Source organism: Eurosta solidaginis, chromosome 5 (genome assembly GCF_040869045.1).
Source record: "Eurosta solidaginis isolate ZX-2024a chromosome 5, ASM4086904v1, whole genome shotgun sequence".
Lineage (NCBI taxonomy): Eukaryota > Metazoa > Arthropoda > Insecta > Diptera > Tephritidae > Eurosta > Eurosta solidaginis.
The window spans coordinates 43551321-43568449 of NC_090323.1; the positions used below are offsets into that span (position 1 = coordinate 43551321).

General features: G+C 39.8%; 1 protein-coding gene and 1 long non-coding RNA gene across 2 annotated transcripts in view; one reads left to right on the forward strand and one right to left on the reverse strand.

Annotated features, from left to right (window-relative positions):
* LOC137233688 (uncharacterized) overlaps positions 1–10948 on the forward strand; it is a 540569-nt gene extending 529621 nt beyond the window's left edge. Inside the window, exon 4 of the long non-coding RNA XR_010947535.1 lies at positions 10543–10948. This is a non-coding gene — a long non-coding RNA (uncharacterized lncRNA). The remainder of the gene's footprint in view (positions 1–10542) is intronic.
* Sema5c (Semaphorin 5c) overlaps positions 1–17129 on the reverse strand; it is a 311922-nt gene that overhangs the window by 164941 nt on the left and 129852 nt on the right. The window lies entirely within an intron of this gene.

Consider the following 17129-nt stretch of genomic DNA (forward strand, 5'->3'; position numbering starts at 1 on the left):
ATTAATCAAAGAGGAAGCTTCCTCGCGCAGTCATAATTTGGGATGTGCGATAAAATAATTGCTCAAAACTACAAATTACATTCCCAATTAATTGATCTCAATTAAGTTTTTTGATTATTCAAAAGGAAGCCTCTCCGTGAATTAATTACTAAAAATTTAGATTAGTCAAATTTTCAATTAAAGGAGTTTTTAGTTTTTATTTATACTTTTGTTTGCGGTTAATTAATGACAGAAAATGTTGATTAATCACATATTCTAGTAATAACTTGCGTAATTATTTTTGAGGCTTGGAAATTAATTGATTTTTCAAAATTTTGGTGAATGACGTTCCAAGTGAACTATTCGATTAGTTATATATTTTGCGATTAACTAATTACTCAAAATTTTAATTAATCATATTTCTATTTGACTGATTATTCGATTAGTTATATGTTTTTAATTAATAACAAAGAAAGCGTCCACGTGCAAATATTATTAGGGATGTGCGGTTAATTGATTACTCAATTTTTTTTAATCGCATTTCTAGTTAATTTATCAAATATTTCGATAAGTTATAAAATGAGTTTCTTAGAAAACTCAAGTTTTTTTTTATTAATCAGAAGGAAAATTAATTGATTTGACACTTTTTCACGCTTGAGACAAAAGAATGCTGATTAGCTTACTCAACGACCATGAATAATCGCACTGTAGTTGAGCACACCGCTTTAATCCCTGTAAAGCTGCGCATCACATCCCAAACAATTTAATGATGCCGACTGCTAGTTGAAAATGCTACAGTGATCGTGCTGCCTAAATGTGCGGCTTAGACTCCAAGCCTAGATCACAATACTAACAATCATGGTTCCGAGGAGAAAGGGAGAAAATTCTCCACCCTGTGGCATATCCTTTCCCACCGCACATTGGATCACAGCACCTTCGCATTCCTCTGTGGGCTGTGGCTCAGAATTATGAGAATAAATCATATTTAAGTCATTTCGGTTCCTAATGTTATGTCTACTCAATACAGATTTTTGAACAGGCAGTCAGAAAAGACTAGCAGTCTGAGTTCAAGTCCTTGGGAGGTTTGGTTAGGTTGAAATGGCCTTAGGAGAGTGGTAAAACATTTTTTCCGCCTTTGAAATGAACACGATTTTAATCACATTCCAGTACTTGCAGAAAGACCTCTAACTTAAATGATATATAACTTAAGGGCTATACGGTTCAACTACAACTCGGCAGTTATTTCATTTTTTAATGAATTTCTTTAAAAATCCACCACTGTGCGCCGCATCAATTGTTTACAATTAAAAAAATAAAAAACAAACAGGATTTATATATAAATGCAAGTGTATTTGTGTAGGAGGGAAAATAGAAATTAAGTGGGCGTCGGGAAGAGGCGGTAAGTTACCTACTCGTATCGCTGGCGTGCCTTGCAGCATCTCGTGTATAGAAAATAAAAGTGTGATTCGGCATGCGACCGTAGGTGATTGGACTGACTAAAATGTTTTCTGTTGCTTTTTTCGGTTTTTATTTGGTTTTCAACATTTGGAAGTACTAAGTACGCGTAGTTCCTTTTGTGTTTTTGTTTATTTTATTACTTTCGTTGTCGTAGCTTTTTTTCGTGGTTGTTGATTGCGGTTGACGTTGGACGACAATGTTTTGCCGTTAGTTATTAGCATTCCAGGGACTTGCACTTTCTATGATTTTTAACGCTATTTTACGCAACTTTCACATAAAAGACAATTAGGATAAACAAAATGCAAGTGACGCAAAAATAAACGAAAATCAATTCATTAAAAAAGGAAAGAAGACTTACTACATAAAACAAAATGTAGGAGTTTGTATGATTCGAGTCCCGTCTTCTCATGTCTATACGTACTTCCCTTAAAAAATATGGTTTTAAGATTTCACTGTAAGGCACAAGCTCATTGGGGCGTAGAGCACGAAGCCCCTAGCCTACAGAAGTCCTACAGAAGTCCGAAAAGTTTAGCAGCCTCTTCCTCAAGTTACAAATGAGGAGCTTGAGTTTGTTTGATGTGCGATATTACTTCCATCGGCATTGAGAGATCTCGAGCGGCATCAATATTTGCAGACCATGTTGAAACGAAATGTTCTGATGACGATTAGACTCCAGCTTACTCGATGATACCAAAGGGAGCTAATGCTGAAACTCCTGTTTTCACCGACAAGAAGATGAACGAAGTTGCGAAGTAGTCCCTGACTGTGGCACTACTAGATTGCAGTGTCCTCAATAGGCAGATGTCAGCCGAAAGATGGAGATCCGTAGAAAAAGGTGCATCATGAACCACCGCTACCGGCCTTCGAAAGACATGAATGGTACAATGGGGTTAAACTTATGACCTGCACCAATAAGGCGACCAGAATGGCTGCAGAGTTGTTCAACACCTTCAAAAACATAAGGGCGGAAGGTTGAAGGTGGTGGATAGAGCACTGATCCCCCACGATACCAAAGGCCCCCTGTGGGTTAGGGGGCTTAGAAAATTTCCGCGGTATGTATGCCTGCCGTAAGAGGTGACTAAAATACCAAATTGATTCAAGGGGTTGTATAGCGCAACTCTCTCAAGGGGTTGCCAGCGAAATATATAGCTTCTCGAACCCAATTGTCAAACTCACCCACCCGTGGCGAATCCCTTTTCATTAACAGCCGAGGCTCTGGCGACTCCGATCTCCTGATGGATCTAGGGGGTGTGAGGGCAGTATGGCCTAGAAGGTTTCATGTGGTCATACCAACTGGTTCCCGAGATGATCGGGATATATTTATGGTGCTCGTTACCGGAACGTACAGGATCTTCATCTGGCAAGGGACCATCAACATCGATAAAACTCCCCAAGGCCTTCGGGGAGTGTCCTTATCGCTACAGCAACAACATACCAAAGACCTAGGTTTGGATACCCCAGTGGTGAAAGCGGAGGACACACTAAACATTCTGCAGTGGCAGAATCCGAGTATATCAATGATGCTGAGAAGCTTAAGAAAACCCACAATACGCTAAAATCAGGAGAGGTAGGAGTGGACCTCGAAGACCTGGGAGTTGCAGAAAAAGACTAGGGTATAGGCGTAGAGGCGAAGATGTTGGAAGGGGACAAATAGCTCAATGATGCTACGAATCTAACAAAAGACGCTTCGTGCAGGGAAGGGAGAAACGGACCTCCAGATTCCAGCGCAAAGGCGGATAATTCTGTGAGTCTTACAGATAAACTTCCAAAACAGTAAAGTGGCATCGAGCGAGCTCCTCCTGACTCTTACGGAAGGGTCGTTTGATTTGGCGCTGATACGGGAGACATTGCTCTCATCTGGACTCAGCGTTTATTACGCAAAGACGGAAGGCAGGGTTAGAGATGCAGTTTTGGTAAGGAAACACCTATACTCGTGTATGTTTTCTAACTTCTGCACCGAAGAGCTAGCGGTATTCGCAATAGAGAGGAAGAAAGCATCATCCCTTATCCTGGCATCCTGCTCCATGGCCCATAACGTGGACGCCCCACCAGAGGAGCTCAAGAGGCTGGCGGATTAAGAAGGGTGTAGACAACAAAGCTTGTCCTCTTAGAAGATTCTGGATCATTTCGAGCCTCTTTTGAAACCATTTTAGAACTCTTATAGGATCACTTCGGTATTATTTTAGGTATCATTTCGGGAACACTTTAGAACTGTTTCAAGACTGTTTCGGGACAATTTCAGGTACCATTTTAAAACAAAATTATCCTGAAGTGTTCTTGTAGCTATCCTTGTCTTATTCCTTGAAATCTTGTGTCACACCTGGTATGACTGCAAGGTGGAAAGTTTCCTTCGTCTAGGGCAGTGGTTGAATGTAATCACCTCATGGGCTCGGAAAAATGTTGCATAGGTGTTAAATAGATTGGCCTCACGACGTGATCCACCTCCTTACATGTGGAATTTAGTCTGGATACCTAGAAGTTTTTAAATTCTCTCTTTGTTGGGAAATGTAATATCGAACAACTAAAATAACTATATCAAGTTCCTGTGCTTCACCAACAATATTACTTACTTACTTACTTAATTGGCGCTTAACCGTCAATTGGTAACACCAAGGGAGTTTAAATCGTTTTCCACCTGGTCCTTCCAACGGAGTGGGGGCCGCCCTCTACCTCTGTTTACATAGGCGGGTTCCGATAGAAACACTTTCTTGGCCGGAGCATCATCTTTCATTCTCATAACATGGCCTAGCCAGCGCAGCCACTGCGTTTTAATTCCCTGGACTATGTTGATGTCTGCGTATAGCTCGTACAGCTCATCATTAAATCTTCTTCGGTACTCGCCATTGATACTTCGCTGGATTCCAGTGCTGATGTTGTTGCTAGTGTTGATGCTGGTTCCCAAACAATATTAGTGGTCCAAAAAAATTTGTATTCTGACTCATGCAGGAAGAAGCATACATCTATATTGCATCCCAGGGCATATGGGAATAGATGGGAACGAAAAAGCGAATGAACTAGCTAAAAGGGCCCATCCCTTGAAGCTTGCTCCGTAGACGTCCCAATTAGACTGGGCGAGATTAAGCGAAGGCGAGAGGTGCACATGATCGACCAAGCAGGAAAGACGTGGGTTCAAGCACGGGGCTGTAAAGTGTCGAAGATTATGTGTAGGTCTTACAACCTTAGACTAACAAAGTTGCTTCTATCATTAAAAAGAGGGGATTGTATACTCATTACGGGTATTCTGACTGTACACATGCCTTTAAATTAGGCTTGGTCAGTGATAGCAGATGTAGGAATTGAGGGTTTGAGGAGGAAACGATCGAGCACGTTCTGTGCTCGTGCCCTGCGATTGCCAGGCTAAGACTCCAGATATTAGGATTGATACAGCTGTCAGGTCTAGAAGCAGCAAGTGGCTTAAGTTCTAGGGAGCTTCTACTATTTGCCAAGAGGACGGAGTTATTTTATAACATAGATCCCGGGTTTTTTATAGGGTTTTTCAGTTTGGTCGTTAAATCAAACTTCTGGTAACACTACGGACTCATTCAGTCAGTGAGGTTCTCATGGACCGACCAGTTCAACCTATCCTAACCATGCAGTGTCTTTCAAGTGGTAGTCTATGTCATAGAGGTAACGATCTCTTGTCGACAGCCAAGCCTGCTTCGATGCATTAGAACTCAACTTACTAAAATCAGATATCGTATGGAGGTGTCGAGCCTCGCTGGCTTCCCATGTGGAAAATCTCAATATCTCCCATTTCTGGGTCCTTGGGCAAACAGCGGTATTGAAAGGAATGAATTTGCAGATGAGATGACCAGAGACGTTTCCAAAATGAACACATGCGAGGCGGATAGGTCTGTAATAGAGATATACGCCGCCGATTAGGGTCGTTTTTAGCACGCCGTCGCCGAATGTGAAAAATATCGCCGCGGCGGCGGCGTCCGGCGCGTTACTATGTTTTCTACTCGTTTAAGACTGTTTAGGCCATTTATTGTTTATGTCGAAAATTGACCGGATATGGTCGAAAGTGGTATCAACGGATGTGCATCACTGCCAGTTATAAGAAACTAATTGCGAAATTTAACCCATTCTAACTGTTCAAAAGCTATTTAAAAAAAACAGGCGCTTTCGATGTCAGATTAACACGGACTTTGCATCACTCAATTCACCAAGTTATTAAAACAAAACACTAAAAGAAAAGTTATATAAAAAATTTATATGCTCACTTTGCATATTTTTTTTCAAAAAATTGATAATGAACAATGAATTCAAATAAAATGACCCAGGCGTTTCAAATTGTCCTCAAGTTGTTAAAAAAAACAAAAACGATTTTTTTAAAAATTGTATATTGCGATTGGCTGAAAGAATAAGCGAAATCAGTGATGCAAAATCCTTTAGTAGGTTCTAGGGGTATAAACACTCCTTTGAAATGATTCTTACCTCATACTTAAGTTGAGGATATATGTACGTATGAGAAGGTTTTGAAAAATAATTTGCGCTTACATTAAAAAATCTGTTGTTTATTTGCGAAACTATACAATAGCGTCTGAAATGTTAACTTTGATTTTCACACTTCATCCTTCAACACCCAAGTCTCCCGGTTTGACATTTCCTAAAGTTGGCGGCCCTATCCAAAACTAGTCCCCTGGAGTGATTCACATTGATTATAGCCTATCAACCAAGTTTAAATATCACCTACACGTTACGGCTCCTTTTACAAATGTGAAAACGTGGGCACATATATTTACCAGATGAGGCTTTGTCCTTCGCAAGAACACTCAAAGTGGTCAAGCAAAAGCTTTCCCAAGACAATAGAACTAATGACCGTGTGTGCTACTACCCTAACGTAATGGACAGTCGAACTAGTCTGAAAACTGAAGCTACGCGGTCATCCATAATGAGCTCTTATATCATAAGGCCGGAAAACAGTAGTTAACATCTTTCAACTTAAAATCGGTCGACTTTCATTCTAAAATATCGTTTTGATTTAGCGAAGACTATTGAAATCAAAAATTTGAACACAAACGTTTGCAAACTTTGGTCTACATTTAAAAAAATTTATCCAGGGTCCTTGTAAAATTTTAATTATGTAGATGCGCCGAGGATTATACGATTTTCACCCATTACGCAATGACTTCCACTTACATTGCTTTTGATTTCGAAGGCGGCTTCCTGAAAAGTCACTCCCTAACGTTTCAAGGTGTTTCTCTGGTGTAGCTCGGCAGCATAGCGTGACAAGAGCATCCGTTGGAAAGTCTTCGGAGCTACACTTAGAGCTTCTCGGAAAGTGACGTCGACGAAGGTATGCGTTCGAAGTCGCAGTCCTATAGCTTCTGTGCTGGCATATGGTGTGAAGGTCAGGACGCGTGGTAGCAACTGGTGGTCGGGATTCCTACTGTTCGCACATCGGGTGTTGTAGCTCTTAAAAACAGCCGAAAAAAGTGGAGGCGACCTGTGCCACGAGAGTCATGAGTATTAATAGACCATTAATAGCAACCGTAAGTAGCCTTTTTGCGTGACCGCCAAGGAGCCACAAATGATTTAAAGAAATTGTGGTCGCGACGATTATTAGGAGTTAACCCTAGGTGAAACTACGCTTTGCACGAGATATGCAGACAAAAGTGTGGCTATTTTATGTATCTCTATTTCTCTTCAGCAGACGTAGCAGTACCGATTCCAAAGACCGGGGCTAGGTTCTAAGCCTCTCTGGAGTAAGTGAACGAGGGACAATCCCTCCGCAAGGAGCTACTCCTGAAAATTTTTGAACGGTCTGCGAGATCTTGAGGCAAAACCCCGGGATCTTTCCGAAATGGCCAACACGTTGATTTCCTTAAATACATACAAACAAAACCTTTCCTAAATACTAGAAAAATCAAGCTTTCTAAAGTAAGAACACCGGCGACCGCCGCCGCCCTTATATAATAGAGCCTACGCCGCGCCGCCGATTAAGTGATCGGCGTAAACCTCTAGTCTGTAAGACCATAGGTGGGTTATACCCGGAGGTAAAACGAGGACTACAATATTAGAACAACGGACTTGCTGAATACCAACTGTGATGAGTGCGAGGTTTCAAGGTCGATATGGCCACGTTAGGATATGAAAAAACGAACTTCCTTCTCAAGCTAAAAGAATGTGCAGTGAAAGGGATTGCGGGTGTCATCAGAGCTAATTGGGCTAAGGTACTGATGCTTCGGCGGTGGTGCAAAACCAACTAGCTCTCTTTGCAAAAGCTGTCCGGATGAGAAGGAAGAGAGATCGATTCATCACTATCTGCCGATGTCCAGGACTGCAGTCGAAACGACACAGGTCGGAGCGCGCATGGTTTTTCGAAATTATGGAAGTTGATAAGGTTGATCTTGCGCTCCAATTTCTATAAAGAAAACAAGTGGCTCGTTGATTACTACTAGGAAGTCCTTTGCTTCGACGAATGTACCGCCACGCGGTATTCATTGAGAGCTTTCATTGTCTGAGTGTAGAATAGTGGAAAGTTCTCATGCACGCCCTCTCAACCAACCTAGCCTAAGGTAGCCTTTCGCGCATTGTGGTCATGTGTCTTTCTGGTAGTCGAATTATGCCAAACAACGTGGACGAAGTAGGTTTGAATCAGATCTAGGTATGAGTACTGGAGTTCAAAAAAAACTAGAGTCCCCTGTCACTTTAGTGACAACAAGTTTTTCGTTTTTTATCTCCAACAAAGTAAATACTGAAACCAACAGAAACAACCACAAAAAAAGAGCCTTTCTTTACTTTGTCTTTTGTCGAACATATTTATGTATGAGGCGACCCATTAAAAAAACAAATTCAAAGTTTATTAATCCTAAATTGTAACAAAGAAATTACCAATAAATAAGTGCAATATTAATGTATGTATGTATATACCTTAATATATATTCGTTGGTAAGTGTATAAATTATTTCCTATCAAATCTCTCCACTTAAAATGTTGTATCTCACCTGAAAAGAAAGTAATATTTATTAGTCTTCGAAATCCGATAATTACTTAAACAGGTAGCAAACACTTAAAAATAAAAAAATAAAAGTGCAAAATACATACTAACTTATATAATTAAAATAAAAACAAAATTTGGCTATGGGAAGTATTAAAAATTGAAATTGAAGCAAAAAGTTAAATATAAAACAAGTAAGAAAGGCTAAGTTCGGGTGAAACCGAACATTACATACTCAGCTGTGTACTTGAAATGGATACCTCGTTCACCCGTTTCTCTCAAGGTCTAGACTTTTCGCGAACAGCTGCTTATTCATATCTCCTTTATGTATCTGATATTTACGTTTCTCTTCAAATCAAAGTTATAATACCCTCTGCACAAGTACAGTTGGGTATAAAAAGTATATCATGACAATAATAATAATAAAAAAAAATATTATTATTAACGCCTTGAGCTCGATTCGCGACCCATGATCTTACAAATAGGCCGTTAAAAAACAACAAAACAATTTAGGCGTCAAAGTAACTGCCGATACATGAATTTCACTTCTCCATTAACTAGCTTTTCGGGAGCTGAGTTTTGAACTCGAAATCTCCAACGTTCATGCTTCATACTGCTGTAAAGGCAGATGTGTCTGTCCGCTGAGGCATATGAATGCCCCACTGCAGGCTTTGTAAATTGTTGTTGTTGTTCTGTTAACGATAAAGACACTCCCGGAAGGTTTTGGAGAATGTTATCGGTGTTGATAGTTCTTTGCCGGATATAGATCCGGCACGTGCCGCTAACAAGCAACATTAAGGTACTAGCCCGACCATCCTGGGAACGATTAATATGACCACATTAAACCTGCTAGGCCAATCCCGCCCCTCACCCCCTAGCTTCATGAGAAACTTGGCGTTGCCAGAGCCTCGCCTGCTAAATATGTGTGTGATCCATTCATGTTTGAAACAGGATTCCCCTCGCGTGATGTGAGTTTCACAATTGGGTTGCGGAAGCTCTGAAGCTATAAAGCTTTGTATAGCGCTTATTAACGCGCTTTAATCCTCTTTGTAATTTGTATCTGTATGACGGCTACCGTGGTATGATGGTAGTGTGCTCCGCCTACCACACCGTATGCCCTGTGTTCACACCCCGGGCAAAGCAATATCAAAATTTTTAAAATAAGGTTTTTCAATTAGAAGAAAATTTTTCTAAGCGCTCCGAGTGTATTTCCGCCATGAAAACCTCGCAGTGAAAACTCATCTGCCTTGCAGATGCCGTTCGGAGTCGGCATAAAACATTAGGTCCCGTCCGGCCAATTTGTAGGGAAAATCAAGAGGAGCACGGCGCAAATTGGAAGAGAGGCTCGGCCTTAGATCTCTTCGGAGGTTAGCGCGCCTTTCATTTATTTATTTTTTAATTTTAATTTGTATCTATGTATTACGTTTTCGTTGCTATTCCTTTTAAACACAATTAGGGACATATTTACTTACTCTATGTTTGTAATCAAAATTATGTGGAATAATTTTAGGCTCGTTCAACGGAAGTTGATTAGTGATAGGAACTGATGCTTATTAATCCCTGGAATCCCCATTGTAATTTGTATCTAAGTATTACGTTTACGTTGCTATTCCTTTTAAACACAATAAGGTTCATATTTACTTTTGTTTTTAATCAAAATTATGTGAAATAATTTTAGGCTCGTTCAATGGAACTTGGTCCTGTCACTAATCTTGTTGCTTATTAACCCCTTGAATCCGCTTTGTAATTTGTATCTAAGTATTACGTTTACGTTGCTATTCCTTTTAAACACAATTAGGGACATATTTACTTACTCTATGTTTGTAATCAAAATTATGTGGAATAATTTTAGGCTCGTTCAACGGAAGTTGATTAGTGACAGTAGCTGTTGCTTATTAATCCCTGGAATCCCCATTGTAATTTGTATCTAAGTATTACGTTTACGTTGCTATTCCTTTTAAACACAATAAGGTTCATATTTACTTTTGTTTTTAATCAAAATTAAGTGGAATAATTTTAGGCCCGTTCAATGGAACTTGATTAGTGACAGGAACTGTCGCTTATTAACCCCTTGAATCCCCTTTGTAATTTGTATCTAAGTATTATTAGGTGCAATTTACTTCCTCTATGTTTTTAATTCAAATTGTTTGGAATCATTTTAGGCACGTTCAACGCAACTTGGTCAGTGACAGCAGCTGTTGAAACATAAAATTACATTTTACAATGCAGGAAAGTGAAATCCTTGGCTTTCTCTTCAAAGCGCAACATTCAATAAAACTGAAATCGTAAATTTTCAAAAACCTTCATGGGTAGCATTAACAAATCAACCGAATAACGGGCCATTAAATTAAACTGCGACTCACTTAGCGCGTTCTGACCCAAATACCACTGGAGATGCGTAACACGCAATATTGACTTTATCAATGAAAATCAGTGCAAATAATTGCAAGCAACAGAAGTTCAAGTAGTTTCGTTTTGTATTTTGGCAAACAATGCCTGAAGCAGATATAACAATAAAACAGGCAAAAAACCGCAAATCAAAATAATAATACTATAAAAATAAGTACGTCCGTTGATTGTATAATTCATGTGAGTTTATAAAAAAAAATTATATTTTTTGTTTTTTCTCTCATATACTGAATTTAATGCAACTAAAAAAGGAAATCATTGCCAACGTCAATTAGGTAAAGCTTTTGTAAGCCAAAAAATAATAATAATAAAAAACGTATTCAGTGTGCATACGAAAAAGGAAACCACCACAACTTAGGATGGGAAAATTGTGATTTTTGCATTTATTTAGTTGCTGAGATTTTCGTATTTTATTTTATTTATTTATTTTTTGTTTTGTTTTGTTTTGCGAAATTTTTTTTTTATGGTCAAAGATAAACACAAAGATAGAGCGGTAAAATGACCATTAAAAATTTGTAATGTGGGACTTCAAAACAAAAAATATATATTTATCTGTGTAGGTACATGTATAAAGATGCATACTGTTGTATATTTGTAGCTAAAAGTATGTGTAATGAAGCCGGTAATATTAAGAGTGTTCCTTTAGTCGCCCGAGATCGCCCGAGTGGTTTTCGCACTAATTAGCTTACTTAGAAAATATTCACTAAATTGAGTGTGAGCAAGCAAGGATCATATATCGGTACGTTAGATACGTTAGATCAGGTTGAACTGGACGGTCAATAAAGATCTTACATAGACTGAATGTGGACATGAATTTGTTTGACAACTAAACCAGAATTAGTTTGACAACTAAACGAAATTAGGTACCAGAACTTGTGTTTTAGAAAAACTCCATCCTCTTGGCCAATACTAGAAGTTTCATAGACCCAGCTTAATTGTTGCCTCGAGATTTAACAACTCTGCCGCCCCAAATAGCTGTAGCATTGACCTCGCAAGCGCAGAACACGAACGCAAAACGTGCTCAACTGTTTCATCCTGAAGCTCGCACTTCCTTGAGCACGTTCTGTGCTCGTTTTCTGCACTCGCGAGGTCATGGCTCTAGCCAATAGGGGCGACAGAAATATTTGCTGTTGCAAACGAGGCCTAACTTATAAGTGTGTAACGCCAGAAGGCAGTGTCCACTTAATATGCCCATCTTGAGCCTTAAGTCTTCTATCTTTAGAGATACGAGCAACTTTGCGAGTCTAACGTCGTAGTATTTGCATACAATCTTTCAAAAGTTTGTAGCCCAACGCTTCTTTCCACTTTTTTTCGCTTGATGGATTATATGCAACTCATGTCTCCTTTTGATATTTTCCAAACCGACTGGGACGTCTACGTCGATTCATCGAGTGCTGTGGGGAATTCTCGTTCAGTGAAACGATGTAATGAAAAAAAAATCAGATAAAAATGCATTCAAATATATGAAAATTAGTTTTCACTTCACCGTTTCACAGAACAAGAATTCCCCCCTGTACCCTCCTTTGCCAAACCAGCCTTTTCGTTACCCTATATCTCTTTATGGCCGTCAACTAAGTATCGATGTATGGTCCGGCCTAAACGAACTGTGTCCAATGCTTCTTTGCCACCCAGGACACTACTTGAGGAAGTACTGCTTCAGGCTATTGCCTTGATCGCCGCACGGTGGGGTATTTGATCAATTTGGCTGGCCAAAAGTCGATTTTTCAAAATATTAAAATTTTTTTTAAATACTCTCCCTGGCGTTCCTAGATGTCCACTGAATAGTATACATACCCCAATACCCATCTGCAACATCAACGGAGCTAACCGCGCACATCTAAAGTTCTATAAAAATTGTGTGCAGTTCGATGTATTTTTGGATTAAACAGCAATATACAGTTCTGACCTAAATACTTGTTTAGCCTTAATCAAGTCTAGTTAAATTTTCTTTTAGGACAGGCAAATGTGTTTTTAATTCATATTGTAATGAATTTACTGCAATTCCGCTTATTTGAAACCTTCTGCTAACGTTCGAATCACTAAACTGTTGAATAAATAACTCCAATATTCGATAATGCAAAATGGTCTATATTAGACTACTTTCAAAATAACACTTCTATTGCTCGACAGATAGCGTGCTTATATCAAACTGACTCTCGTGCCTCAACTGTTGCTGCTTTTATAGTGTTTGGTTTCCTCGTTGACATATTTCTAGGCGGTTCTATTCTAGAATTTACTAGTTAGTTAGCAGCTTTAAAATCACTAACTATAACTACGTTTATATCTTCTCATATGCGCGTCTATATGTGAGTGTTACTTGCAAAAATTATTGCCTACTTTTGAGCGCATCTCAGATAAGATATATGCATGTGTTTGTGCGTTTTCTCTCCGCTGCGTGAACGTACATATGTGTAGACATACTGATTGATTCGTTCATGTAGATACAAGTGACTGCCTGCTTTATTGTTGTTATGGCTTCATTTAGCATCAGACTAGTGATGTGAGTATCACTTAGTGTCACTAATATTCGTCACAATATGTTAGATTTTTTATACCACATGTTTTAACTAAGTTATTCTACTTGTAATGCTACTACTTTTCAATATTAAATTTTTTAAAACCCGTGCAGACAAAAAGATATATCTTTTTTCATGGCGTATCATGTCAGTAATTTTTTGGCAATACATAAGCCTGTGTTTGTTTCAAAGTTTAATAACAAAGAGGGCTGCGCATACCCGCGCTTTTTTGAGGGATGATCAATTTTGTAAGAGACTGATACCTTTATTGGCAAAAGGTGGCAACCTTGTGAAAACATCCTCAGTGGCAACACCTAGGTGAAAAGTCTTAAAATGTAATACTATATTTATGTACCAAATTTGACTCAAATCAGTTAAGCCGTTTCCGAGATGGTAGTGGATATACAAAGAAATATAAAAAAGGAGGTGAGGTGGAAACCCTAATCAAAAGTGTCAATAGAAATGCTAGTAAAATACCTTTCGTTTGATACCCATATGAACATACATATCTCATGTAATGCCGAAAATTGTCCCCGGGTCCCTCCGAAACCGGGGGCTCGATCCAAGTAATTCTGCGCCGAGCACCGTGAATTTACTGTCAAAAATTTCCATCCATAACAATGAAGTGAGACAACCACTTTTTTAACAGAAATAACTGATGTTTAAGTTTAGGCCAGCTAGATTGATGAAATACCCCACCGTGCGCCGTCTGACTATCAATATATATATTGAACTGACTGCAGCTTATGCACGCTACCTCCAGAATTTCTGCTGATTTCTTCACGTCTAAAATTTCCTCCTGAATGACACTGCTCGTGAATAGTATGTTCTGCCATTTCCGCACCATTGCACCAACTCTCCGGCTCTATTGTGGCTCCAAGATTTCCTTCGAAGCTCAGACACGGGACCATGTAGTCTGTTTCTCCCATGTTAGATGGCGCTATACTGTTATGGCCATACGCCTGCACCCAAGCTGCCCTGAGGCCTTTTTGCAGCTATATATTTTTGGCGATTAGGTCGGCAGGTGGGATCTACAGGCTTGCAATGCTGCTGTCGTGGTAGTTTTTAAGGCTCCCGTTATGCTAATCATTGATAATCTGAATACCTTTCATGTTTTTTGGTATACGTACTTTTTTGTGTAGTTGCCCACCAAACTAGGACTCCATAGAAAAGTATGGGCTTGACAATTGCCATAAATACCCAATAAGAGAGCTTTGGCGATAAGCGCCATGTTAATTCTAGCGTTCTCTTGGATGCGTACATTACTACAGAGGCTTTCTTCGCATTTGACCTAAACTGTGTATTTGACATTTCCCTTTGAAACAGCGCTGCCACATTTTTAAGAAAGTCCCAACTTTTGTTTCAAATTGTATTTGTTTCTTTCTTTTATTAATACGAAACGGAGATCATCTTAAATATGTATTGATTGTGTGAAGCACAGGAAAAGTTACTTCTTTCACACGAGTCGAGTTTTGGTCTATTTTTTGAAGTTTAACAAGCTTTTTCTGGCAGGTATTGAGCCAAGCGCTGGTACAAAAACATACATATACTTCACCTGCCCATTCATATTCGGTTCAATATAACGGCTGCCCCGGACTTGACACAATCGCAAATAGATATCAGTTGCCGGTGCACTTTTGTGTCTTAAGCGCGCCATAGTATGTAGTTGAGTTGCTAAAGCTCTTGCACGCGTATATTGCACTGTATTTGAAAAAGGTCTTACCCTTTCCCTTTTTCGAAGTCTCGGTGGTCTTATCGCAGCAAATGCCGCTGTTGCCACGAAATGATTAATAAGCAACACAAAGACTCGCGTTTAGTCTGAGATTCTAAAAGGAGCAAACGCTGCTACCCTGGTTGTCCTCAGGAAAATAAATGGAAAACGCAGCAGTTCCTAAATGTTGTGCTTTTCGATCACATGAGCTCCTTTGAGCAGTTTTCTATCGAAGCTTAGAGATCTGAAGAAAGGAAAATGCCTAGTCTCATGGCGAAGAACGATGCGAGACGCATCAAATAATCTTCTTCCATTCTTCGATCAAGCAGCGGAGCTATTCAAATACGGCGACGATGATTTGGTAAAGCACATGCATCACCTTCTTTGCAAAATATGGTCGGACGAGTCCACAAGAAAGGGTATACTGCAAACTGGGCCAACTATCGCGGAGGCAGCCTTCTTAGTAACGTATATAAGACCCTGTCAAGTGTATTGTGCGAAACACTGAAGCCCACCGTGAATCGGCTGATTGAGACTTTATCAATGCGGTTTCAGACCTGCTAAATCTACCATCGAACGGTTTTTCACAATTATTGGCATATGCCGATGACATTGATATCATCGGCCTAAACACTCACGCCGTAAATTCTGCTTACGCCAAACTAGAAAAAGAAGCGGTAAAGATGGGTTTGATGGTGAATGAGGACAAAACGAAGTACCTGCTATCATCGAGCGAAGAGTCAGCGTATATGCGCCTTGGCAACCACGCTACTGTAGATAGCCGTAATTTCGAAATAGCAAAAGACTTCGTTTATTTGTTAACCAGCATTAACACTAAGAACAGCATCAGCTCTGAAATCCAGCGAAGAATCACTCTTGCCAATAAATGCGACTTTGGACTAGGTAGGCAATTGAAAAGTAAAGACCTCTCTCGGCAAACGAAAAACATGCTCTACAATTAACTTTTTGTACCCGTATATGGCACAGAAGCATGGACCATGATAACATCAGACGAAGCGGCTCTGGGAGTGGTCGAGGGAAAAGTTCTTCGAAAGATTTATGGACCGCTACGCATTGGCGATGGCGAGTACCGAAGAAGATTTAACCATGAGCTGTACGAGCTCTACGCAGACATCAACATAGTTCAGCGAATTAAAACGCAGCGGTTACGCTGGTAGGCCATGTTATGCGAATGAAAGATGACGCTCCGGCTAAGAAAGTGTTTTTATCGGAGCCCTCCCCCCTATGGAAGCAGAGGAAGAGAGCAGCCCCCACTCCGCTGGAAGTACCACGTGGAGAATGATTTAAACTCCCTTGTTGTGACCAATTGGCGCTAGTTAGAAGAGCGAAGAAGCGACTGGCGCGCCTTGTTGGACGGCCATAACAATTAAGTAAGTAAGTAAGTCTTACAAACTTTCAAAGGCAAAGCGTGTCGGAAAACGCGGGGGATTTTGAGAGTACTTAATAGTAATGAAATCCTGAACTGATAATTTTGTTTCCACAAAGTCGCTAGTGGTGGGTTGGCTGGAGTGGCGAGTCCCAATTGACTCCAATTAACCCGTCCCCCTATACCCATCCTGGGGAGTTTAAAATTTTAGAAGCTCTCCCGGCCTAACATCCTTGAGTTCTGGGAGGCTTTCGAAAAAGGGCTTTCCAAGAAACTAGTGGTGGGAGCCATCAATTACTCTATGAGAGCATCTCTCAATAACCAGAGCAGCAGTGAAATTACACAAAAAACTTATCTTATGGCAACCTCGGGCAACTACCGACAACCAAAAAAACACTTACGTATATCAATGTGTATCTACATCAGCTATAAGCGACAGCTTCAGCGCCAGTGGCAACAAACAAGCTGGAGACACCAGCAATTAGTATTGATGTGAAATTTTTCATGGTAAATGACGCAAAATAAAGAGATGTGAAATGCATTGGAAAAGTGCGAAAATAAAATGAGCTGACTTGTATGCATATTTAATTATATGTCGTATTGATTCGGAGCAACAATGTATACTTCAAATGTAGTCATTTACTTGACTAGGAGCTGAACTACATATCGTCGGTCTCCATATGTAAAACTCGATCGTGAACAAAAAGTGTAGAGCAACAGCATATC